We start from the raw sequence: 25,735 nt of genomic DNA, 5'->3' as shown, positions 1-25,735 counted from the left end.
CTGTTCGGGTATATGGAGGGAGAATTCAATGTCCAAATGACCTAACAGCACATCTTTCGGGACTTGTGGGAAGAACCCGGAGGAAACCCACACAGACACCGGGAGACCATCCAGACTCCGCACAGACAGTGACCCAAACCGGGAATTGAACCTGGGACGCTGGCGCTGTAAAACAGTAGTGCTAACCAATGTGCTACCATGCCGCCCATATCACAATTTTAATAATTCAACAGCAAGCTTGTGAGTTTAAAATTAAATGTTATTTATTTTCTCAGACTTACCCAGAATTAAACTATGTCTCACACACATACTCTATCACCCATACAAAAGATTATATACAGATATGATAATGCACTTTTACAGATTATGGTTATCTCAATTTCTGAGTTACAAACTCCGGTCTCCACTTGGCAAATCTAGTGTTTTTGAATAAGTTTTATGCTTTATAGACTGAGAAAGCATTTGATAAAGTCTACCATCAAAAATTAATGGCGTGCTTAAACAAACTAAAAATTGACAGAAATAATAAAAGGATCATTCAGAATCTATAATATTTATTAGTGTCACAGGTAGGCTTACATTAACACTGCAATGAAGTTACTATGAAAAGCCCCTAGTCACCACACTATGGTGCCTGTTCAATTGCAATCAATCAGCAGTGATAAGACTTGATTGTGCCTTGTCAAACACTTTCTCAATCATAAAAAGATGAGCATCAGGGAAGTGTTATGTTCCCAAAACTGTTCAGCCTATCTATCTTCAAAAACACAGATGATTTCCCCAGGTCACAACATTGCTGGGTTACATGTCAACAACTTGAGGTACACAGATTGCAAAATCAGAAGAGGACTACAGGAAATTGTAAATTAAGTGAAATCAGGGAGTGGAACATGGAGTAAGAATGAATGTAAAGATGATCAAGACAACAGTGATACGCAGAGACCCAGCCCCAAAGTGAAGTAAATAAACAAGTCCTGGAACAAGTTAAAAGGTTTCACATACTTTGGGCAGATTATCACAGACAATGGGAGATGTGATTGTGAGATCTGGAGGAGAACCCAGATAGCCAAAAACAGTTTTGCCAGAATAAAGGACGTATTAACGTAAAATAAACTGAACCTAATCTTAAGAAAATAAGACTGAGGTGCTATGTCTTGCCATCTGTATTATGTGCCTCGGAGACATGGATAATAAACAAACTATTGATAAACTGAGTGCATTCCACATATGGACATGTAGGAGATCGATCCACATATCCTACACAGACAAAAAGACTAATGAGGAAGTGCCGGAAGTGGCTGGAGAAAAGGAGAAATTAATGAATAACATCAAACACAAAGATGCAATATTTTGATGACATCATTATTGCAGAGGGTTGACGGGAATAATTATTGGAAGGAAAAATCAACAGAAAATGTAGGAGAGGGGAGCAGAGAAGAAAATAGATGATGGCTATTAAGAACTGGATGCAGTTGAATTATGTGGAATGTGTAAAACCAGCACAGGACAGAGGTGGGGTACATGGAAATCAACTCTCTATGAAGATTGTTACACCAATGAAAAATTTAATACCAATCCTCATTCCAGATACTAAAGTCTGGAATAGTTATTTTGAAACTGGGAAAGGAGGAATATTTTAAAAGGCTTTCAAGAAATTTAGTTGCACTGTGCCAAAAACAAATAAATAATATTGAAAATGTTTAAGTTTTTCCAAGAACAGCATGAATTTGGAGGAAAATCCTTCAGTTCCATATATTTTTGTGACTATTTCTCATAAATATTACATGGAATTATTTTTGTACAGATTAAATTAGAAATCAGCTCACAGTTAAGTTAATGAGGCCTGCATAGATTTTGATGATACAAAACAGAAAAATAATGTACAAAATAATTTGTTTTCATTATATGGGTCACCAAAAGGTCCTGTAAATATTTGGCCAAGATTTTCCGCAAACCAAGGGGTTGGACACTTTTGGGAAGGGTAAAAATGCTACAGCTGAAACAACAAACATTCCTTTGTGTTTGAGAGCCCACACTGGGTATATATTGAAATATTATACACACAAATACATGTACAATTGATAAGAACATATTTCAATGTTCATTCCTATTCCATAACATGCAAAACTAAACAGGATGACCAGATTCTAATATAACTGCTAATTTGTTGAATCTCTGCACAATTCAGTATTTCTGCACATAGATTTGACTTCACAACATACACCTCTATCGGTGTTTATACTGTTCTATGGACACACTTCTTCAAGGTTTTCCACTCATCACCTCTCCAATTTTAAACATGCACTTAAATCCAGATGTTTTTTTAAACTAATTTTTAAATGGAATTTAGAGAAATAGATTTCTCCGTACAAAATTGTCATTCTGCCACCGCGCTGGAAGATTAAAGTATTGTTTACATTTTAAAAAATAAATGAGGAAAAAATATAAAAATACCAAGTTATCGAGGCATGTATTTAGATTGTCAAAACTTGGATGGTGTAGTACAGCGCAGTTAAAATGAGCCTTGTGAGGTTTAAATTCAAAGGAATAAACTTCTTGACTATTTTGTATTGCACTGAATGAGAGAACAGCAACTTCCATCTGTTAGAAAACTATTTTAGTAGGAAATTGTTTATATTTAAAGCATATACAGGAATAGACATTCTTTTAAAATCTCAAATTTGCTCGTCTTACCTGGACCTATTCATTACTCACAAACATGACCTTAGATTGAACGTTTGTCACCAGGATCTTTCTTGCATTGCATTGGAATTATTTCAATCTTTGTCCCAAATTGTTCTTTGGCCAATGCCAGCTCACATCTCCCAATCTGTAGTATTCACTTTAACATTGCACTATGTGTTATCCATCAGGAGAGAATGTTCTCTTATTTCAAATTGAAATCCTGCTAGACCCACGATCCTATCGTACAGTTACACATTTAGGTACTAACTAAACGTGCACATTTAAGCTGTCAAACTGGATGACTCGATCCTCACAAGTACTGCTATGTTACATCATGCACAGTTCAATCTCAATGGAAACAGCTTTTATTCAACTGTAGACTGCATTTATATATGTCCCTCAAGCACACATTTCCATTCTTAAAAACCATTGATCCAGCATATGTTAATATAAAAATCAGGAATAACATGAATTATCAGTCTTTTCATATCATAATAATGGGCAGCATTCTGTTTCTAATAATTTAATTTCAGAAATTCAAACAGCAGCCTTGGGTTACTGAGAATTTAGCTTTTTCTGGCTATAACACATTAGATGGTTGTGTCTCATGCAGTATATATAGCAAGACTAAAAGTCTAAAATTAAAATATACCTGCTCACATGGCAAGTATACGAGTCAGTATTGGGCTAGATATCGTCGTATAGAATGATAAAATCCCTACAGTGCAGGAGGAGGCCATTCGGCCCATTAAGTCTGCACCAATCCTCAAGGGCACCCTACCTAGGCCCACGCCCCTGCCGTAGCCCCATAACCCACCAAACATTTTGGGCATTAAGGGGCAATTTAGCATGGCCAATCCACCTAATCTGCATTTCTTTGGACTATGGGATGAAACCGCAGCACCCTGAGGAAATCCATGGAGACATGGGTAGAATGTTCAAACTCCACACAGTCACCCAAGGCCAGAATTGAACCTGGGTCCCTGGTGCTGCGGGGCAGCAGTGCAAGCCATTGTGCCACTGCGATGAAATATCATATTACGTTAATATGCAACTTTGGAGGTAAAACTCTTTAGTATTTGCATGCAAGGTTTCATCCTCAACCATAGGGCAGACATTTGTTACTGCAACTCTATAATAAAGAAATATGAGATTTTGAATAGCAGTTCAGGAACTGACGTGATTACCTGTGATTTTCTACTGAGCAATGTAACATATGTAGTTGAGACATTTTGAGGAGAAATCAAGCAGAGACCAGGCACATTTCCATAGGAACAAAAGGGAGAAAAGACAGTCAGATGTCAGACAGTCTGGCACAAATTCTCAAGGGCAATTAGGGTTAGGCAATAAATGCTGGTTAGGACAGTCAAATCACAGACATTCCTGCACAGATTTTCAAGGGAAATTAGGGATGGGCAATAAATGCAGGAATTGCCAGTGATGCTCCCTTCCCATGAACAAACAGCAGAGGCAGTCTCTAGTGAGGGAACAAAACATGAGCAATTTTGCTTGCCACCAGAAGCTATCTGTTTTCAAACTTGCTGGTTTGTCAATTTAAATGTTGTGGATAAAATTATTTAAAATCCCTATTATTGAAGTTTGGATTAACCGTCTCTTCATGTAGTGTAAAATAAAATAAAAAAACTGTTAGCTAGCTTTAAAGCAATCAATCAGGTTTTGAATGCATTACACTGTAACACTTGCAATACAACTTTTCCCAAACCCACATCACAGTGCTATTAAAATGATGTGAGTAAACCATTCTAAAGGACATCATTCACTTGTATTTCAGTAATGATACAGATTGCTTCACAAAAGAAACAATAATGCCCCGCCATGTTGCATTCAGAAGATGGTCTCACTCTGTCGGTTTGTAGCACATTTCCAACTTTGTGCAGTTAAAATGAATTTACTTCCTCAGCCAGAGCCAACTGTTGACAAAACAAGCTGCAATGATAATGGAGTAGAGGACAAATTCCTTTCGAGCATGGTCCCGGCTTTCCTGTTCCAATAATTGTAGGCGCCGATTCAACTTGTTCAACTGTAAGAGAGAAAGGTTGGACCACATTGTGCAAAGGAGCTCAATGCCAAAACAAAAACTTGAACAGCTATTAATTTTTATTTCTCTTAAGGATTTGAATCAGATGGAAAATATACCTCTATGGACTGAGACATTTGCAGGGAGGACAGTGTAATATTAAAATAAGATTGTATTTTATTTAGCACTTTGACGTGTAAAAGTTAGAATCAAGTGTCCAATAACTATACTTCATGCTGATCGACTTCCGGGTGCGGCGATGACCAGCTAAGTCGCACGTTTCGGCAGCTCCCGGTGGAACGGACTTTTGGGCTCTTAATAGGAGCCCCAACGGCAATTTTAACGGCTAAAAACACTGTGCGGTAAACCAGAAGGGAATTCCCCCTGGACACGGATGGAAAAAGGAGAGGAAAGTGGCCGGATTGCGGAGGATCCTCTAGAGCAGTGGCAAGGAAGGCAAGCACAAAGCAAGATGGCGTCGGAAGGTGACCGTCTAGTATGGGGCCCTGACCAACAAGAGATCCTGCGGCGCTGTGTGGAAGAACTTAAAAAGGAGATGAAGAAGGAGCTGCTGGCCCCGTTATTACAGGCGATTGAAGGGCTAAAGGAGGAGCAAAAGACCCAGGAGCAGGAGGTTCGGGTCGTGAAGGCAAAGGCCACTGAAAATGAAGACTAAATACAGGGCCTGGTGGTGAAGACAGAGATGCACGAGGCACAACACAAAAGGTGTGTGGAAAGGCTGGAGGTGCTGGAGAATAATGCGAGGAGGAAGAATTTAAGGATTCTTGGTCTTCCCGAAGGTGCAGAAGGGGCGGACGTCGGGGCATATGTGAGCACGATGCTTCACTCGTTAATGGGATTGGAGGCCCCGACGGGCCCGTTGGAGGTGGAGGGAGCTTATCGAGTTATGACGCGAAGACCGAGGGCTGGAGAAATACCTCGAGCCATAGTGGTGAGATTTCTCCGATATAATGACAGAGAGATCCTCTGGTCCTCAGATGGGCGAAGAAAACTCGGAGCAGTAGGTGGGAGAACGCGGTGATCCGCGTATATCAAGATTGGAGTGCGGAGGTGGCGAGAAGGAGGGCAAGTTTCAATCGGGCTAAGGCGGTGCTTCACAAAAGGAAGGTCAAATTTGGAATGTTGCAGCCAGCAAGAGTGTGGGTCACACACCAAGGCAAGCACCACTACTTTGAGACGGCAGAAGAGGCGTGGACATTCATTGTGGAGGAGAAGCTGGAATAGGCGGGCCAGAAAAAGAACGTTTGGGACAAAGTGGTGGGGTGATTACGTGGGGTGAAGGGGGGGAAAAAGGGGGAAGGGATGATCTCTCAAGTTGTTAATCTTGCGACCCTGTAACTTATCTCTCTTCCCCATGTCGTGGGGGACAGGGGGAGGGAGGATGAGGAATTGTGGGCGCCGGCCATTAGGGGTGGCTTTGTTCCCGCGCTATGGTAATCATGGCGGGAACAGGGAAGCAGGAAGGAGGGGGCCTCGCACAGTGGGGGCCAAGGTCACGGGGGGGAGCCGAGGTCAGCCAGAGTTTGCTGACTTCTGGGAGCAACATGGGGGGTGCAATTACGCTAGAAAAGGATCTAGCGGGGGGGGGGGTTAACTGGGTTGCTGCTGCTGGGGAGAAGGGGGAGCTGGTACGGGGTGGGGTGTTCGAGGCGGGAGGGCGCCGTCAGGGGGAGATACGGCTACGTGGGAACCGGGTGAGGAGCTGGATTAAAAAAGGGGATGGCTAGTCGACAAGGGGGGGGGGGGTAAAGAGCCCCCCAACCTGGCTGATCACGTGGAATGTGAGAGAGCTGAACGGGCCGATTAAAAGGGCACGGGTACTCGCACACCGAAAGAAATTAAAGGCAGATGTGGTTATGTTGCAGGAGACGCATTTGAAACTGATAGACCAGGTCAGACTACGCAAAGGATGGGTGGGGCAGGTGTTTCATTCGGGGTTAGACGCAAAGAACAGGGGGGTGGCTATATTAGTGGGGAAACGGGTACTGTTTGAGGCAAAGACCATAGTGGCGGATAGTGGGGGTAGATACGTGATGGTGAGTGGCAGATTGCAAGGGGAGGCGGTGGTTCTAGTGAACGTATATGCCCCGAACTGGGATGATGCCAATTTTATGAGGCGTATGTTGGGACGTATCCCGGACCTAGAGGCGGGAAAGTTGGTAATGGGGGGAGACTTCAATACGGTGCTGGACAGATCGAGGTCCAGGACCGGGAGGAGGCCGGCTGCAGCTAGGGTGCTCAAGGACTTTATGGAGCAGATGGGAGGAGTAGACCCCTGGAGATTTAGCAGGCCTAGGAGTAAGGAGTTCTCGTTTTTCTCCTATGTCCATAAAGTATATTCACGGATAGACTTTTTTGTTTTGGGAAGGGCGCTGATCCCGAAGGTGACAAGGACGGAGTACACGGCTATAGCTATCTCGGACCACGCTCCAAATTGGGTGGACCTGGAGGTAGGGGAGGAAAAAGAACAGCACCCACCCTGGAGAATGGACATGGGATTGTTGGCAGATGAGGGGGTATGTTTAAGGTTGAGGGGGTGTATTGAAAGGTACTTGGAGCTTAATGACAATGGGGAGGTTCAGGTGGGAGTGGTCTGGGAGACGTTGAAGGCAGTGGTTAGAGGGGAGCTGATATCTATCAGGGCACATAAAGGAAAGCAGGAGGGTAGGGAAAGGGAGCGGTTGCTGAAAGAACTTTTGAGGGTGGACAGACAATATGCGGAGGCACCGGAGGAGGGACTGTACAGGGAAAGGCAAAGGCTACATGTAGAATTTGACTTGTTGACTACGGGTAATGCAGAGGCACAATGGAGGAAGGCACAGGGTGTACAGTACGAATATGGGGAGAAGGCGAGCCGGTTGCTGGCCCACCAACTGAGGAAGAGGGGAGCAGCGAGGGAGATAGGGGGGTGAGAGATGAGGAGGGAGAGATGGAGCGGAGAGAGTGAATGGGGTGTTCAAGGCATTCTACGAAAGATTATATAAAGCTCAGCCCCCGGAAGGGAAGGAGAGAATGATGTGCTTTCTGGATCAGCTGGAATTCCCTAAGGTGGAGGAGCAGGAGAGGGCGGGACTGGGAGCACAGATTGAGATGGAGGAGGGAGTGAAAGGGATTGGGAGCATGCAGGCGGGGAAGGCCCTGGGACCAGACGGATTCCCGGTGGAATTTTATAGGAAGTATATGGACTTGCTGGCCCCGCTTCTGACGAGAACCTTTAATGAGGCTAGGGAAAGGGGGCAGTTGGCCGCGACTATGTCAGAGGCAACGATATCGCTCCTCCTAAAGAAGGAAAAAGACCCGCTGCAATGCGGGTCCTATAGGCCCATTTCTCTTTTAAATGTGGATGCTAAGATTCTGGCCAAGGTAATGGCGACGAGGATAGATGACTGTGTCCCGGGGGTGGTTCATGAGGACCAAACTGGGTTTGTGAAGGGGAGACAGCTGAACACGAACATACGGAGGTTGCTAGGGGTAATGATGAGGGGGAAGCGGAGATAGTGGTGGCGATGGATGCCGAGAAAGCATTTGATAGAGTGGAGTGGGATTATCTGTGGGAGGTGCTGAGGAGATTTGGCTTTGGAGATGGGTATATCGGATGGGTACAGTTGCTGTATAGGGCACCGATGGCGAATGTGGTTACGAATGGACGGGGGTCTGATTATTTCCGGCTTTACAGAGGGACGAGGCAGGGGTGTCCCCTGTCTCCGTTATTGTTTGCACTGGCGATTGAGCCCCTGGCCATAGCACTGAGGGGTTCCAGGAAGTGGAGGGGAGTGTTTAGAGGAGGAGAAGAACACCGGGTATCTTTGTATGCGGATGATTTGTTGTATGTGGCGGACCCGGTGGAGGGGATGCCAGAGATAATGCGGATACTTGGGGAATTTGGGTATTTTTCGGGGTATAAATTGAACATGGGGAAAAGTGAGTTGTTTGTGGTGCATCCGGGGAAGCAGAGCAGGGAAATAGAGGATTTACCGCTGAGGAAGGTAACAAGAGACTTCCGGTACTTGGGGATTCAGATAGCCAAGAATTGGGGAACCTTACACCGGCTTAATTTAACACGATTGGTGGAACAGATGGAGGAGGACTTCAAGAGATGGGACATGGTGTCCCTGTCACTGGCAGGTAGGGTGCAGGCGGTTAAAATGGTGGTTCTCCCGAGATTCCTCTTTGTGTTTCAGTGCCTCCCGGTGATGGTCACGAAGGCTTTTTTTAAGAGAATCGAGAAAAGCATTATGAGTTTTGTGTGGGCCGGGAAGACCCCGAGAGTGAGGAGGGGGTTCTTGCAGCATCCCTTGTAGTAGGGATAGCGGGGGGCTGGCACTACCGAGCCTAAATGATTATTACTGGGCCGCCAATATTTCAATGGTGTGTAAGTGGATGGGAGAAGGGGAGGGAGCGGCGTGGAAGAGATTGGAGAGGGCGTCCTGCAAGGGGACCAGTTTACAAGCAATGGTGACAGCACCGTTGCCGTTCTCACCGAAGAAATACACCACAAGCCCAGTGGTGGTGGCAACATTGAAAATTTGGGGGCAGTGGAGACGGCATAGGGGAAGGACGGGAGCCTCGGTGCGGTCCCCGATAAGAAATAACCATAGGTTTGTTCTGGGGAGAATGGATGGGGGATTTGGAGCATGGCAAAGAGCAGGGGTAGTACAATTGAGAGATCTGTTCGTAGATGGGACGTTTGCGAGTCTGGGAGCGCTGACGGAAAAATATGGGTTGCCCCAAGGGAATGCATTTCGGTATATGCAACTGAGGGCTTTTGCGAGGCAACAGGTGAGGGAATTCCCGCAGCTCCCGACGCAGGAGGTGCAGGATAGAGTGATCTCAGAGACATGGGTGGGGGATGGTAGGGTGCGGACATATACAGGGAAATGAGGGACGAGGGGGAGATCATGGTAGATGAGCTGAAAGGGAAATGGGAAGAAGAGCTGGGGGAGGAGATTGAGGAGAGGCTGTGGGCTGATGCCCTACGTAGGGTAAACTCGTCGTCCTCGTGTACCAGGCTAAGCCTGATACAATTCAAGGTTCTACACAGGGCGCATATGACTGGAGCACGGCTCAGTAAATTTTTCGAGGTAGAGGATAGGTGTGGGAGATGCTCGAGAAGCCCAGCGAATCACACCCACATGTTCTGGTCATGTCCGGCACTACAGGGGTTCTGGGTGGGGGTGGCGAAGGTGCTTTCGAAGGTGGTGGGGGTCCGGGTCGAGCCAAGCTGGGGGTTGGCTATATTCTGGGTTGCAGAAGAGCTGGGAGTGCAGGAGGCGAGAGAGGCTGATGTTTTGGCCTTTGCGTCCCTCGTAGCCCGGTGCAGGATATTGCTTATGTGGAAGGAAGCCAAACCCCCGGGCGCGGAGACCTGGATAAACAACATGGCAGGGTTTATAAAGTTAGAACGGATCAAGTTCGTATTAAGGGGTTCGGCTCAAGGGTTCACCAGGCGGTGGCAACCGTTCGTCAACTACCTCACAGAACGATAGAGGGAATGAAAAAGAAAGAAAGACGACAACAGCAGCAACCCGGAGGGGGGGGGGGGGGGGGCGGGGAGGATCCGGGCGGGCTCTCAGGGATGATATTGTATATGTATAGACATTTGTTATAGGTAATGTATATTGGACTGATGGATTGTATCTTTGGAGAGTAACTATTTTTGACAAGGCAGTTGCCATTTAGTTTTGTTTTTGTTTCTGTTTATATATTATTTATTTACTTGTTTAAAACTGGCCACTGTTATTTATATTGCTTTATTGTTGTTTAAAAGAAAAACTATGTACTGTTATGTTTGGCCAAAAAATCTTGAATAAAATATATATTTTTTAAAAACTATACTTCATGCTGTGTAACTGAAGAGATTCAGTTTTTCCAGGTAATGATATGCACTGCTCTGATACTATAACTGAACTCCAACCCCAGAAAGGTTTACTGCACTTACCATATTTATACATGTTGCCAGTCAAAAGTTCTTACCTGACGCCGGAGTGTTACAATTTCCATTACACTGAAATTTTCAAGGACTCCCTCAGGTATTGTGTATTCATGGGTCATGCTGAAAAATTAAAAGACAAATATTAATCTTGTTTATTTCCAATACTGGTTTTATAAAAACACTCTTATTACTGTATGGAACAGACCTCTTTGGTTTTAGCCCTTGGAGTATGGCATCATTAACCACTAGAAAATACTTTATCCAGCACCAATAGTTTCCCCCTGGAATGCTTAATACCACAAATAATATTTGCTCGCCATAAATCTGCTCAATGAGAACTCTGTTGCCCATATCCTACTCCACAGATTCCAATTCATCCATTCCTTAGATGAGGGAGTTGAATGTTACGTATTCATGTTTATTGACCACAGAGTGAGGTGGGAAAGTAAGAGATGGGGAGGATGTAAAGAAGCAGCAGAGGGATATGAACATGTTGGGTAAGTCAGCCTGAACATGGCAGATGGAATGCCATGCAGCAAAGTGTAAAGTTATCCACTTTGGTGGGAAAATTTCAGAGGACCCGAGTGTCCTTGTGTAGGAAGTTAACATGCAGTTACAGCTAAATTGACAAGACAAATTATACATTAGCTTTTGCTGCAAAGGGATTGGAGTATAAGAGTAAAGACATTTTACTACGACAGGGAATTGGCGAGGACAGGCTGTAAAGTTTAAGTCTCCTTACCCAAGGAAGGACATACTTGCCCTAGAGGGAGTGCAACAAATATTCAGTCATCTGGAGTGCAACAAACGTTAGGTAGACCAGAGTGCAACGAATGTTCGGTAGTCTGGAGTGAAACAAACGTTCGATAGTCTGGAGTGAAACAAAGGTTCGATAATCTGGAGTGAAACAAACGTTCGGTAACGAAAGAGAAAATGCTGGAAAATCTCAGCAAGTCTGGCAGCATCTGTAGGGAGAGAAAAGAGCTAACGTTTCGAGTCCATTGACTCTTTGTCAAAGCTAACAGTCAGAGAATCTGGGGATTATTTATACTGTGGAGTGAGAATGAAAGATGAAAGCTGAGTCATAGCCACAGAAACCCAGGGAAACGGGGTGCTATTAGCCACAGAAACCAAGGAAAAGAGTGCTAATGGCAGTCCTCAGAGAGAACAAAAAGTGTGAGAGGCCAAACAGCAGAGAAACTAACATCAGAGGCTAAACTGTGACAGATGGAGATGTGGGGGCAGGGGAAGGGGAGATGTGGAGGGAGAGTTCAGTAGTCTGGAGTGAAACAAACGTTCGGTAGTCTGGAGTGAAACAAACATTCAGTAGTCTGGAATGAAACAAACATTTGGTGGCCTGGAATGAAACAAACATTTGGTAGTCTGGAATGAAACAAATGAAATGAAAATCGCTTATTGTCATGAGTAGGCTTCAATGAATTTACTGTGAAAAGCCTCTAGTCGCCACATTCCGGCGCCTGTTCGGGGAGGCTGGTACGGGAATGTTTGGTAGTCTGGAATGAAACAAATGTTCAGTAGTCTGGAATGAAACAAACGTTAGGTAGTCTGGAGAAGAATCCATCTGAATAAAGGTGGGTCATCTGTGATGTGGATTCTCCCCAATACAGAGAAAGCAGATAATTTCCCAAACACAATGTAGGGACTGTTTGCAAGTGACCACAAATCTGACACTCCAGATCTTGTTATAAAATGTTGAGATTTAGGCTGGTGTATAATAAGAAACAAACCAAATCTATGTTACAGGTATATGACGTGTAGCCCTTGAAATGTATAGACAGTTACTGAAATTTAGTGTTACTGGCAACAGCTTCATATTGATTGAAAACTTCACTGAATGGTTAATAATCACATGTTTTTTCATTAATGGGCATCCTTTTATCATGAACATGTTTTCCTTCCAATGTATACAAAACTATAACCTTTGATTACATCAAATTAGATTAATTAGTCTTTACCCCAACTCATCTGTTCCAGCTGCCATTGATGTTTTTATATTCTTGGTGGCATTGGTAAATTTTATATTATAATTAAAATCATTTATGAATCCAACAACCTATAGTTATAAAACATGTTAATTCAGATGCAGAGCTGAAATAGGATGAAGGCAAAGTGTAGCAAGCATGTAAGAAAACTGTAAACCAGAACAAAGAATAACAGAGGACAAAGAGAAATCCAGAAATGGGAAAGGGAGCAGGAAAATATTTTCTGTACAAGTCTTCTAATCTGTCTCATGCCCAACATACATTTGTAGTAAATATCCTTATTTTTACAGCTTACTTTTGCTCCCAAACAATTGAAGATTTGCATTTTTATTACCTTCTTCAACCTTGCAAGACATATTTTGCAGACAGCATACCTGTATCCCAGAGCAACTTTACTAATTTGAATGGAAGCGAGCATTTCAGCCCAATCTGAGTGCAGTAGACAGATACGAGTGTTATAATTAATTGCTCATTCACTATAGCACAGTAGTTAGCACTGTTGCTTCACAGCGGTAGGGTCCCAAGTTCAATTCCCGCTTGGGTCACTGTGTATGCGGAGTCTGCATGTTCTCCCTGTGTCTGCGTGGGTTTCCTCCGGGTGCTCTGGTTTCCTCCCACAAGTCCCGAAAGACGTGCTTGTTAGGTGAATTGGAATTCTGAATTCTTCCTCTGTGTACCCGAACAGGCGCCGGAGTGTGGCGACTAGGGGATTTTTCACAGTAACTTTATTGCAGTTTTAATGTAAGCCTACTTGTGACAAGAATAAAGATTATTATTAAAGAGGAATCTGGAGTCAGTCTTTCCTGAACCTGGGTTTATTCACAAATTCACAAAGAGGGCACAGGCTTCCTTTCCCTTCCCCTCCCACAGGGGGAAACCATTTGTTATAAAGTGAAGAATAATGCCCAAGCATTTCCCCAACTTACAACTAGTGCATGCACTTTATTGTGACAGAATTGCAAAATGAACAGCAAGCACTATATACTGAATTTTTCAGTTATTTCAAACAAAGTATTTACAACAGGATATAAAAGTCTGAGACAGTAAAAATAAAACTAATATCACAGTTAAAACAAATGCAAGTGCTTCAAAAAAGTAAACATGATAATCACCTTTGATTCCTTATTTGATTGGTCCCATCCAGATATAGGCTGCTAGAAAGGGGTTGGTTATGGAACCGATTCCTTAAAGTGGAGAAAAAAAATGAATTGGTCACAGAAATACCATATTGAGTCACAGCAATCTAAATATCACAAAGTCCCTGTGGAATTTAAACATTGCTCTGTTTTTTTTCCTGCTTCACCTTACAGAATTTCCTGTGCCCTACACAGTCCCTACAAAACAGCCCATCGAGTCTGCACCATGCCTCCGAAAGAGCACCCCACCTAGGCCCACATCCCCGTCCTATCCTCATAATGCCATCTAACCTGCACATCTATGGACACTAAGGGGCAATTTTAGCATGCCCAATCCACCTAACTTGCATATCTTTGGACTGTGGGAGGAAACCGGAGCACCCGGAAGAAACCCATGCAGACACTGGGAGAATGTGCGAATTCCACACAGTGACTCAAGGGCAGAATTGAACACGGGTCCCCGGTGCTGAGAGGCAGCAGTGCTAGCCACTGTGCCACAATGCCGCCAGGCAAACGTGTGGCAAGTCAGTTTCCTTGACATCTACCAGCACTGCATTGCATCTCAAGATAAAGACGTCTGCAGGCCAAAGAATAACTCAACTACTGATTTGTCCACCCTAACACTTTCTCTAGCAGGCACACATATGACCCGTGTAGGAAGTTACTGAAATGGACACTCCACCACATTATATCACTAATATTATTGCTACACAAGTATTGGCAGTCCCATCACATGCTCCACAATTTTTTAAAAAGCTAATCATTCAGTGAATCTCAAGGTAGAAAAGTACTCCACTTAATGTTTATTGAGTATCAAGTAATTTGAGTATTATTGAGTAATTCTAACAGGACTAGACAGAAATTCTAACAGGACTAGACAGGGTAGATGCAGAGAACATGTTACCAATGATAGGTGTGTCCAGAACCAAGGGTCACAGCCTGAGGATCCTGAGGATTCAGGGTAAACCATTTCGGACAGAGATAAGGAGACACTTCTTCACACAAAGAGTGGTGAGCCTGTGGAATTCATTACCACAGGAAGTAGTTGATGCTAAAACTTTGAATATATTCAAGAGGCGGCTGGATATAGCACTTGGGAAATCATAGAATTTACAGTGCAGAAGGAGGCCATTCGGCCCATCGAGTCTGCACCAGCTCTTTGAAAGAGCACCGTACCCAAGCCCACACCTCCACCCTATCCCCATAACCCAGTAACCCCACCCAACACTAAGGGCAATTTTGGACACCAAGGGCAATTTAGCATGACAAATCCACCTAACCTGCACATCTTTGGACTGTGGGAGGAAACCGGAGCACCCGGAGGAAACCCACGCACACACGGGGAGAACGTGCAGACTCCGCACAGACGGTGACCCAAGCCGGGCATCGAACCTGGGACCCTGGAGCTGTGAAGCAATTGTGCTAACCACCATGCTACCGTGCTGCCCATGGGATCAAAGGCTATGGGGAGAAAGCAGGATTAGGCTATAGAGTTGGATGATCAGCCATGATCGTGATGAATGGCCGAGCAGGCTCAAAGGGCCAAAAGGCCTCCTCATGCTCCTATCTTCTATGTATCTATGTAATACTGAGAACAACAGTTCTTATTTGGCACAAAGTGCTAAAGGCATCAGATTTTCATTAACTGAGAACATGTCCTCAGCGTTTTTGGTTAGCCCACAGGAAGGATGCAGAAGCTGTTTTGCTCTCAGGCTTCTATCAATGTCGTTCGCATCAGAATATCAAGAAGTATGTAAGGATACCTAGGAATAATACCTTACAAATGACTATGGTACCTCCATCACCTACACAAAACCTAAATCTATTTTAAAGTATGATTTCTAAAACCCAGCAGAATGGCAGGAATTCAACAGTGTTCTACCTATTTGTGTCATCACATGCAAAAATCAGATCACAGATGGATTAGGTCATACTTTATATCACTCAAAGCAATTCAAATATTTTCTTCTTTTCAGAATATTCATAAAATATTTTTTTTAATAATCAACCATCTGAAAGCCCAGATTTTAAAAATCTCACTAAAAACTTTAAAGGCTGCAACCTAAAAATATGTACTGGCAAACTATTAGAACCACAACTAAGTTAATATGGACAGTTAGCAGATAGCATGCTCTTGCATCAGACATGCAGAAGAGTTAGTCCTTCAACCAATTTCCACAATGATAACTGCAGTGCATAAAGAGTTTGAAACACATTGCTGATTTAAGCGGTTCCAGTGTAAACTACATGATGCGCATTATGTTTACTGCCTCAGCCAGGTGGTTTGCTGACATCGGATCCTATTTTAACTTTGTGAATGAGTTTTGAATTAATTAATTATTCGCCATTGTCTCCAAATTCCTTCCTTTCTCAATTTTCCACTGATTGAAATTGGTGTAGATAATGAATTATATTAAGCTACACTAGAAAGACACCATTGGGTGACTTTTTTCATTTATTCATTCACCAGATGTGGGTGTCACTGGCTGGGCCACATTTATTACCCATCCCTAATTTCCCTTGAGAAAATGGTGAGCAATCATCTTGAACTACTGCAATCCGTGTGGTGCAAGTACACCCAGTGCTGTTAGGGAGGTAGTTCCAGGAATTTGACCCAGTGACATGAAAGAACAAGTCAGGATGGGGTGTTATTTGGAGCAGAACTTGCTGGTAGTGGTGTTCCCATGGATCTGCTGCCTTTGTCCTTTGAGGTGGCTGAGGTCACAGGTTTGGAAGATGCTATTGATGGAGCAATGATAAGTTGCTGCAGTGCATCTTGTAGAGGTGCAAACTGCTGTCATCGTGGTGGAGGGAGTGAACGTTTAAGGTGGTCAATGGGGTGCCAATCAAGTAGGCTGCTTGGTCTTGGATGTTCACATGACATTCTTTTCCTCCACCAAAAAGGAAGAAATATTTTAATCTCTACACTGAAAAATATTAATCTGCAACATGCAAAATAGAACTTTCTATTTTGATTTGTGATATTGACCATTTCTGAAACATACTATTGAAATTCTATGTCATGTTATATTACACAGCATGCCAATGCTGTTGTGTTCTGTAAGTTATTACGATCCAAGACCAGATCTCAACAGTGGCTAGGATACTGAACTAAAACCCCAATATTTTATTTATTTGTAAGACTGTGCGGAAAGAATGATTCATTCCAGGGGTGACTGCATGAAGAAATAGGGCTTTGGTATTCCTAAAACAAAACTTTATTATGAATGCAATGTTAAACTTTTTAACTTCACACAAAAAAAAACAGCTTACAATTACCCCTTAACACTACTACTCAATTTCTCCTTAAGCAATAAGAAACATACAGCTCTCAATCCATCTTAAAATTAGCATGGCCTGGAGTAATACTTGCTTTATAAAACTTATTTGGCTTCTGTTAGAACCCCTTCAGACTTGAGCTGAAATTTTTCAAAAAGCTAGTTCACCTGGTGTGTTTCAGCTTCCTCCTTGTCGCCAGACATGACTGCTCTGCTTTACAGTTTATTATTCTTTTATAACTATTCTACTGTGAGAGAATTGTGGACTCGGTCAGACAGATCAGAATTCAGCTCCTCTCCCAAAGCTTCTCCAAAACCTAGCTGCCTCTCTGCATTCCTGGGCTCCAACCAGCAATGACATCTTCCCAAGCTGAAAAACAAATGATCTCAGCAGGTTGCAAAGCACATTAACTCCTCGGGGCCTTCCTCAGTCAAACCACATTCCTCCGGTCAATTTCACCAACTGTTTCCAAGATGTTCCCAGGTCTTTACAAAACAGAATTCTTTTTAAAACATGACCACTAGTCACACAATAACCGAGGCTTTAACCCTAAATTGTCTCAATATTTAGAAGCCAATATTCCTAAAACCCTCCATTTGTCACAAAGTTTTAAAATACTCAAAAATCATAGTATGCTAATTCAATGCTTTTAAGGATGACTGGTGTGAGAAGTAATTTTGGCCTACTAATGTAGAGAAAGATCAAGAGTGCAAATAGCTCATGCTGTATTTTAGGGTATTTAATGCTAAAAATTAGCATAAGTATAACTGTCCTCTAAACCTTATAACACTCAGAAGCACAAAGATTCCCTCAAATGATCATGTACTTAATAAAACAGGGTTATGATAGATATCAATATCCAACAACAGCAGAATAGTTACTTGCGAACAGTCAGAGCAAATATACTTGATTCTCAAGGTGTTTCATTAGTCAGACAAGTATTGATGGCAAAGCATAAATCAGAGGCATAATTAACATCTAACAGGCTTCAAAGTGATGCACTTCTTCGTGCTTAGCTTAATAACAAACACACACAAAATGTTGATGTTACAAATGCCAGTTCTGGTCACCTTCTTCGCATTTTCTGATTGACTGTTTCCGTTAAGTATTCTGACAGTTTGTGTCCAGCATAAATTAATACATTACATACATTATGAATTGAAAAGGATGCCTGGCCAGGTCCAGGTGAAGGGAAAGGATGTTTTGGACCACTGGAGTGATCAATCCTACAGAATGGATAGAAGTAAAGCATTGTTAAAGCAAACAATTGAATCGTACAGGGATATATTTCATATCCCCATATATAGTTCAAGTAATTTGCTATAAAATATTCCATTAAGGGGCATACCAAAACATTTCTGAAATAAACTGTATAAAAGATGGTTGATACATATTTAAAAACAAATGCTAGGAATAGGAAAAGGACATTCAGATTGTTCAGTCTTTCATTTCTCTGCTGTCTGTTTTGACTTTGCAGCTTGGGATGGATTTATAAAGCTTGTTCTCAGAGAAAATAGTTGTTAAGCAGCCAATTTACACCATTAAAAAGAATTGATAACTATCACAATTAATTGACGATTAAAGTATATTTACAACATTTCTCATTGATGCATTAAGAAAATGGCTATATATATTTTTTGGCAGCGGACAGGTGAACAGAGTTTTGTGTTAAGTTTATATCATATTTATTAACAAAACTGTCAACAATAATGTGGCTCCCGAGACTATGAGGTTGCTGTGAATGACAAAGAAGATGCAACGATCAACTGGTGTCAGTGTGCCTCAACTGGTAGCACTCTCCCCTCAGTCAGAAGATTCCGGGTGTGAGTCCCACTTCAGGGCCGGAACCTGCGAGCCATTAATTCCGGCAGGATCTTCTGGTCCTGCCAATGGATTTAATGGGAAATTCTATTGACAGCGGCAGGACCAAAAGATCCTGTTGCCGGCCAACACGCCATCTTGCTAGTGAGTCTGGGAACAGCACCCGCAGGTGCAGGGCCAGTGCTGGCATGAATTGTTTAAGTGCTGCCGCGTATTTTTTATAGAAGTCCACCGGGAATCCATCTGGCCCGGGCGTCTTCCCCGCCTACTCGGAGTTAATGCCTCCCATGACTTCCCTCAGTTCTAATGGTGCTTCCAGGCCTCTTCCCATATTTTCCCCACTAGACCAGCATGTCCAGTTCGTCGAGGAACTGCTTCATCTTCGAGTCCCCGGAATGGTGTACAGCTCCCGATAGAAGGTTGCAAAGGCTTCATTTATCTGTTCTTGTGCTGCAACTAGCTTACCTCCATGTCTTTTACCTGGGACATTTCCCTCATGGCTGCCTGCTTTCTCAGCTGGTAGGCCAACAGGCGGTTGGCTTTGTCTTCATGCTTGTAAAAGATCTCCCATGCCTGGCAGAACTGGGGCACTGCTTTCCCAGTGGAGAGCAGGTCAAAGTACATTTCTAGCCATTTCCGCTCCACCTGTAGTTCCACGGTCAAGGCCGAAGAGTACCACTGGTCCAACTCCAGTGTGAAGCCGACCAGCTGTTGCCTAGCCACCCTCTCCTTCCGATCTTTCCGTGCCTTGTATGCAAATATTTCCCTTTTTTCTCCACTTTCAGTGCCTCCCAGAACGTGGAGGGCGAGATCTCACCATTCTGGTTGTTAGTATATGGCTTGTGATATCTGTTGACAGTATGCCTTGTCGGCAAGGAGGGCTGTGTCCAGCCTCCATGGGGGGGGCGTTGTGCCCAGCCCATCTCCAACCTCACATCCAAGAAGTGTGGCGCGTGGTTACAGATTACGATTGGGGAGTACTCTACTCCTACTATCCCTGGAAACACCACTATCCCCACCGCGAAGAAGTCGATTCTGGTGTAGACCCGGTGTACCTTGGAGAAGGAGAAATCCATCTTCCATGGGCACGAGAACCTCCAGGGTCCACTGCCCCCATCTGCTCCATGAAATTGTTCAACTCTCTCGCCATGTTTGATAATTTCCTTGATTTGGGATTGGATCTGTTCGTCAGTGGGTCCTGTACAGTTAAAGACCCCCCATAATCAGTCGGTGTGAGTCCATGCTGGGGATTTCTGTTGTGGTTTTAGGAATTCCGCGTTGCCCAATTTGGAGTGTACACATTTGAGGACCACTGGTGCCCCTTCCAGGGCACCACTAACCATGACATACCGTTCCCCGTGACTTTCTTTGTTGCCGTGAAGGCTGTCTTCTTGTTGAGAAGTATGGCCACCCCCTGACCCCCCCTAGCCCTCGTCCCATAGTACAATTGGCAAGTCTGTCCCACCGAACACTTTCTTACCCGCAGTCAGTCGTTCTCCCTCAGTTATGTCTCTTGGAGGAAGTCAACATCGGCCCTCAGACTTTTCAGATGAACAAAGAATCTGAATCTTTTCACTGGGCCGTTAAGTCCCCTGATGTTCCAGGTGACTACCTTGGTGGGGATTTTCTGACCCCCCCCCCCCTTGCGGGGTCAACCATACTTACCTTATGGATGTGCCCCTGCACTACGGGGTTTTCCTTCATCCAGGGAGCCATCCAAGATAGCCGTTCCTGGTGCACTTGCTTCTGTTGTTGCTATGTGCACCCTGTCGTAGCCAGCGTTCTAGCCACCCCTATCCTACCTCTCGGTTCCCCACTGGCCTTGTCTACTCCCCGTTTCCCCTCCTGACCCCCACTTTTCTCCCCCCCCCCATTATTCCCAATAATCCCCCCCGTACTTCCCAATGCTAGCTTGTTCGCTGGTGTGGTGCCCCCCCCCCCAAGCCATTTTCACCTTCCTCTACCGACCATGTTCCTTCCCGTCCTCCCCCTTCACCCCACATGTTTCTGCACCTCACCGCTCTCACCCCCTCCTTCCTGGGATTGATAGCAGATCAAAAATGAGGCAGTTCTATCCTGTGCAACTGTCCCTTTATTTTTAAAGTTTGTGTTCAGTGCTGTTGCTGGTGCCTTCCAAGCCCATGCTCGAGTGTGAATTTGTCTCCTTCCGCCATTGCGGTGAAGTAATACTCACTCCCCTGGAAGGTTACCCCCCAGAGCTTAGCCAGGTACAGCATCCCTAACTGCACCTTGCTCTTGTACAGGGCTGCCTGAGCTGTGTTGAATTCAGCCAGGCGCCTGGCCAGGTCTGTGCCGATATCTTCGTAGACATGGATTAATTGCCCCTCCCACTTACAGGATCATTTGTGCCTTGCCCAGTTCAGGATCTTCTCCGGTGTAGCTTCACGATGACGGCCCGGGCACCTACACCGTTTTGGACCTCGGCAGGATTGATCTGTGGGCTCCGTCTACCTCTGGCCATTTGGGAAACTTTTCCCCCCCGATCAGTTTACTCAGCATTTGGACCACCTACTCCATGGGGCTCCTGCCTTCGATGTCCTCTGGTAGGCCCACAATGCGGAGATGTTGGCGTCACGACCGGTTCTCCTGGTCCTCGACCTTCCCTTTCAGCGTTCCCTGGGTCGACAGCAACCTTGCCACTTCTGTCTCTGATGAGGCAATCCGGTCACTCTGGTCGGTTGCTGTCTTCTCCAGCTCCTTGATGGTTGCCTCCTGCCCCTCCAGTCATTGCTCCATCTTTTTCACCGTCACCTTGAAGGGGCCAGGGCATCTGCTACCACCGCCTTCACCGTTGCCATCATCTCTAGTTTGATGGCATCTCTGTGCTTTAGGAGCTCCTACATTAGGAGGTCCATTCATTCTCTTATCGGAAGGTAGTCCGGCATGTGCCTAAGCGATTTGGCCTGTTCGGGTACAGCCAGCTCCATCCCATTCCACATGCTCGTTGTCGACCCGTATTTCTTATACAGGCTTTTACTGATCCTGCCGTCTTTTCGGCCCCTAGAATTATTTGCGGGCATTTTCGGTAACTGTGGTCATGAAGGGGGAATAGGGTTTTTTTTCCCCTTTCTCAGTAGCCTATTTTGGGGCAAAAATGCCAAATTCAAACTTCCAGGAGGAGAGCCACCATTCTTGCGTCCGCTCAGCACATCCCCATCACCGGAAGTTCAAAAACAAATTATCTGACCATTATCACATGGTTGAGTGAACTTTCTGTATATAAACTAGCTGTTTCCTACATTACAACAGTGACTACCTTTGAAAGATAATTAATTAGCTGTAAAGTACAGTGGTTGTGAGAAAGATCATGAAAGACACTATATAAATGCAAATATTTCTTTTTGCACAATATAGACTTGTTAACACATGCATTGTACATATCTATCCAAAATTTAATTTTGGATTAGAAAGACATGTGCACAGTAGCAGTTGCTTGGGAGTCAATGCCCATAGCTATGGTGTTAGATATGGCAGTTATTAAAAAATACATTATTTATAGGGTTTAGCAGTGAGGCATACAGCAACAATTATAAAGAAGACTGTTGTAAAAAAAAAAAGAACTACCAGAGGATAAGAGAAGTTATCAAGGCAGGATTCAAAGGCCATCAGCAAAGGATCAGGAAGGGAAAATTGAGATTGTGCTGTTCGATGGCCAACAGGTAATCTCGTGACAATATGGAAATTTCAAATTTATTGGTGCCTCAAAAGACTTCTATCTTGACTTCCGGGTGCGGCGATGACCAGCTGAGTCGCACGTTTCGTCAGCTCCCGGTGGAACGGAGTTTTGGGCTCTTAATAAGAGCCCCAACGGCAATTTTAACGGCTAAAAGTACTGTGCGGTGAACCAGAAGGGACTCCCCCCTGGATACGGATGAAAAAAGGAGAGGAAGGTGGCCGGATTGCGGTGGATCCTTTAGGGCAGCGGCAAGGAAGGCAAGCAAAAACCAAGATGGCGTCGGAAGGTGGCAGTTTAATATGGGGACCTGAACAACACGGGTTTTTGAAACGCTGCGTGGAAGAACTCAAAAAGGAAATGAAGAAGGAGCTGTTGGCCCCGATATTACAGGCGATCGAAGGGCTAAAGGAGGAGCAAAAGACCCAGGAGCGGGAGCTTCGGGTCGTGAAGGCAAAGGCTGCCGAGAATGAGGACGACATACAGGGCCTGGTGGTGAAGACGGAGATGCACGAGGCACACCATAAACGATGTGTGGAAAGGCTGGAGGCGCTGGAGAACAACGCGAGGAGGAACAACTTAAGGATTCTTGGTCTTCCTGAAGGTGCGGAGGGAGCGGACGTCGGGGCATATGTGAGCACGATGCTGCACTCATTAATGGGAGCGGAGGCCCCGGCGGGTCCGCTGGAGGTGGAGGGAGCATATCGAGTGATGGCGCGAGGACCGAGAGCAGGAGAAATTCCTAGAGCCATGGTGGTGAGATTCCTCCGTTTTAAGGATAGAGAGATGGTCCTTAGATGGGCAAAGAAAACTCGGAGCAGTAAGTGGGAGAACGCGGTGATCCGCGTATACCAAGACTGGAGTGCGGAGGTGGCGAGAAGGAGGGCGAGCTTTAATCGGGCCAAGGCGGTGCTTCACAAAAAGAAGATAAAATTCGGAATGCTGCAACCGGCAGGACTGTGGGTCACATATCAAGGGAGGCATCACTACTTTGAGACGGCGGATGAGGCGTGGACTTTTATCGTGGAAGAAAAATTGGAATGAGCGGATTATTAAAAAAAGAACGTTTGAAACAAAGTGGTGGGGCGAGTATGGGGGGCGAAGAGGGGGGTAAAAAGGGGGGAAAGAGGAGTTTTATGTTATTAATCCTGCGGGATGGGCGGGGGGGGCACCGCCTGGGGGGGACACAGCTGCGTGGGAACCGGGTGAGGAGCTGGAAAAAGGGGATGGCTAATCGACAAGGGGGGGGTAAAAAGCCCCCCAACCCGGCTGATCACGTGGAACGTGAGGGGGCTGAACGGGCCGATAAAGAGGGCACGGGTACTCGCACACCTTAAGAAACTTAAGGCAGACGTGGTTATGTTACAGGAAACGCACTTGAAACTGATAGACCAGGTGAGACTACGCAAAGGTTGGGTGGGGCAGGTGTTCCATTCGGGGCTAGATGCGAAAAACAGGGGGGTGGCTATATTAGTGGGGAAGCGGGTAATGTTTGAGGCAAAGACTATAGTGGCGGATAGCGGGGGCAGATACATGATGGTGAGTGGCAAACTACAGGGGGAGACAGTGGTTTTGGTAAACGTATATGCCCCGGACTGGGATGATGCCAATTTTATGAGGCGTATGCTAGGACGCATCCCGGACCTAGAGGTGGGAAAGTTGGTAATGGGGGGAGATTTCAATACGGTGTTGGAACCAGGGCTGGACAGGTCGAGGTCCAGGACTGGAAGGAGGCCGGTAGCAGCCAAGGTGCTTAAAGATTTTATGGAGCAGATGGGAGGAGTAGACCCGTGGAGATTTAGCAGACCTAGGAGTAAGGAGTTTTTGTTTTTCTCCTATGTCCACAAAGTCTATTCGCGAATAGACTTTTTTGTTTTGGGAAGGGCGTTGATCCCGAAGGTGAGGGGAACGGAGTATACGGCTATAGCCATTTCGGATCACGCTCCACATTGGGTGGACTTGGAGATAGGGGAGGAAACAGAAGGGCGCCCACCCTGGAGAATGGACATGGGACTAATGGCAGATGAGGGGGTGTGTCTAAGGGTGAGAGGGTGCATTGAAAAGTACTTGGAACGCAATGATAATGGGGAGGTCCAGGTGGGAGTGGTCTGGGAGGCGCTGAAGGCAGTGGTTAGAGGGGAGCTGATATCAATAAGGGCACATAAAGGAAAGCAGGAGAGTAGGGAACAGGAGCGGTTGCTGCAAGAACTTCTGAGGGTGGATAGGCAATATGCGGAGGCACCGGAGGAGGGACTGTACGGGGAAAGGCAAAGGCTACACGTAGAATTTGACTTGCTGACAACGGGTACTGCAGAGGCACAGTGGAGGAAGGCACAGGGTGTACAGTACGAATATGGGGAGAAGGCGAGCAGGTTGCTGGCCCACCAATTGAGGAAGAGGGGAGCAGCGAGGGAAATAGGGGGAGTGAGGGATGAGGAAGGAGAGATGGAGCGGGGAGCGGAGAGAGTGAATGGAGTGTTCAAGGCATTTTATAAAAAATTATACGAAGCTCAACCCCCGGATGGGAGGGAGAGACTGATGGGCTTTCTGGACCGGCTGGAATTTCCCAAGGTGGAGGAGCAGGAAAGGGTGGGACTGGGAGCACAGATTGAAATAGAGGAAGTAGTGAAAGGGATTAGGAGCATGCAGGCGGGGAAGGCTCCGGGACCGGATGGATTCCCAGTTGAATTTTACAGGAAATATGTGGACTTGCTCGCCCCGCTACTGGTGAGGACCTTTAATGAGGCAAAGGAAAGGGGACAGCTGCCCCCGACTGTGTCTGAGGCAACGATATCGCTTCTCCTAAAGAAGGAAAAGGACCCGCTGCAATGCGGGTCCTATAGACCTATTTCCGTCCTAAATGTAGACGCTAAGATTCTGGCCAAGGTAATGGCAATGAGGATAGAGGATTGTGTCCCGAGGGTGGTCCATGAGGACCAAACTGGGTTTGTGAAGGGGAGACAGCTGAATACGAATATACGGAGGCTGCTAGGGGTAATGATGATGCCCCCACCAGAGGGGGAAGCGGAGATAGTGGTGGCGATGGATGCCGAGAAAGCATTTGATAGAGTGGAGTGGGATTATCTGTGGGAGGTGCTGAGGAGATTTGGTTTTGGAGATGAGTAT

General features: G+C 45.2%; 1 pseudogene; it reads right to left on the bottom strand.

Moving 5' to 3' along the window:
- Positions 1–238: 238 nt before the first annotated feature.
- LOC140421001 (mitochondrial fission factor-like) overlaps positions 239–25,735 on the bottom strand; it is a 38,948-nt pseudogene continuing 13,451 nt past the window's right edge.

Source organism: Scyliorhinus torazame, chromosome 5 (assembly GCF_047496885.1).
Source record: "Scyliorhinus torazame isolate Kashiwa2021f chromosome 5, sScyTor2.1, whole genome shotgun sequence".
Classification (NCBI taxonomy): Eukaryota; Metazoa; Chordata; class Chondrichthyes; order Carcharhiniformes; family Scyliorhinidae; genus Scyliorhinus; species Scyliorhinus torazame.
Note: the sequence above shows the minus strand (reverse complement) of the source record. Positions and strands in the feature narration are given on the sequence as shown.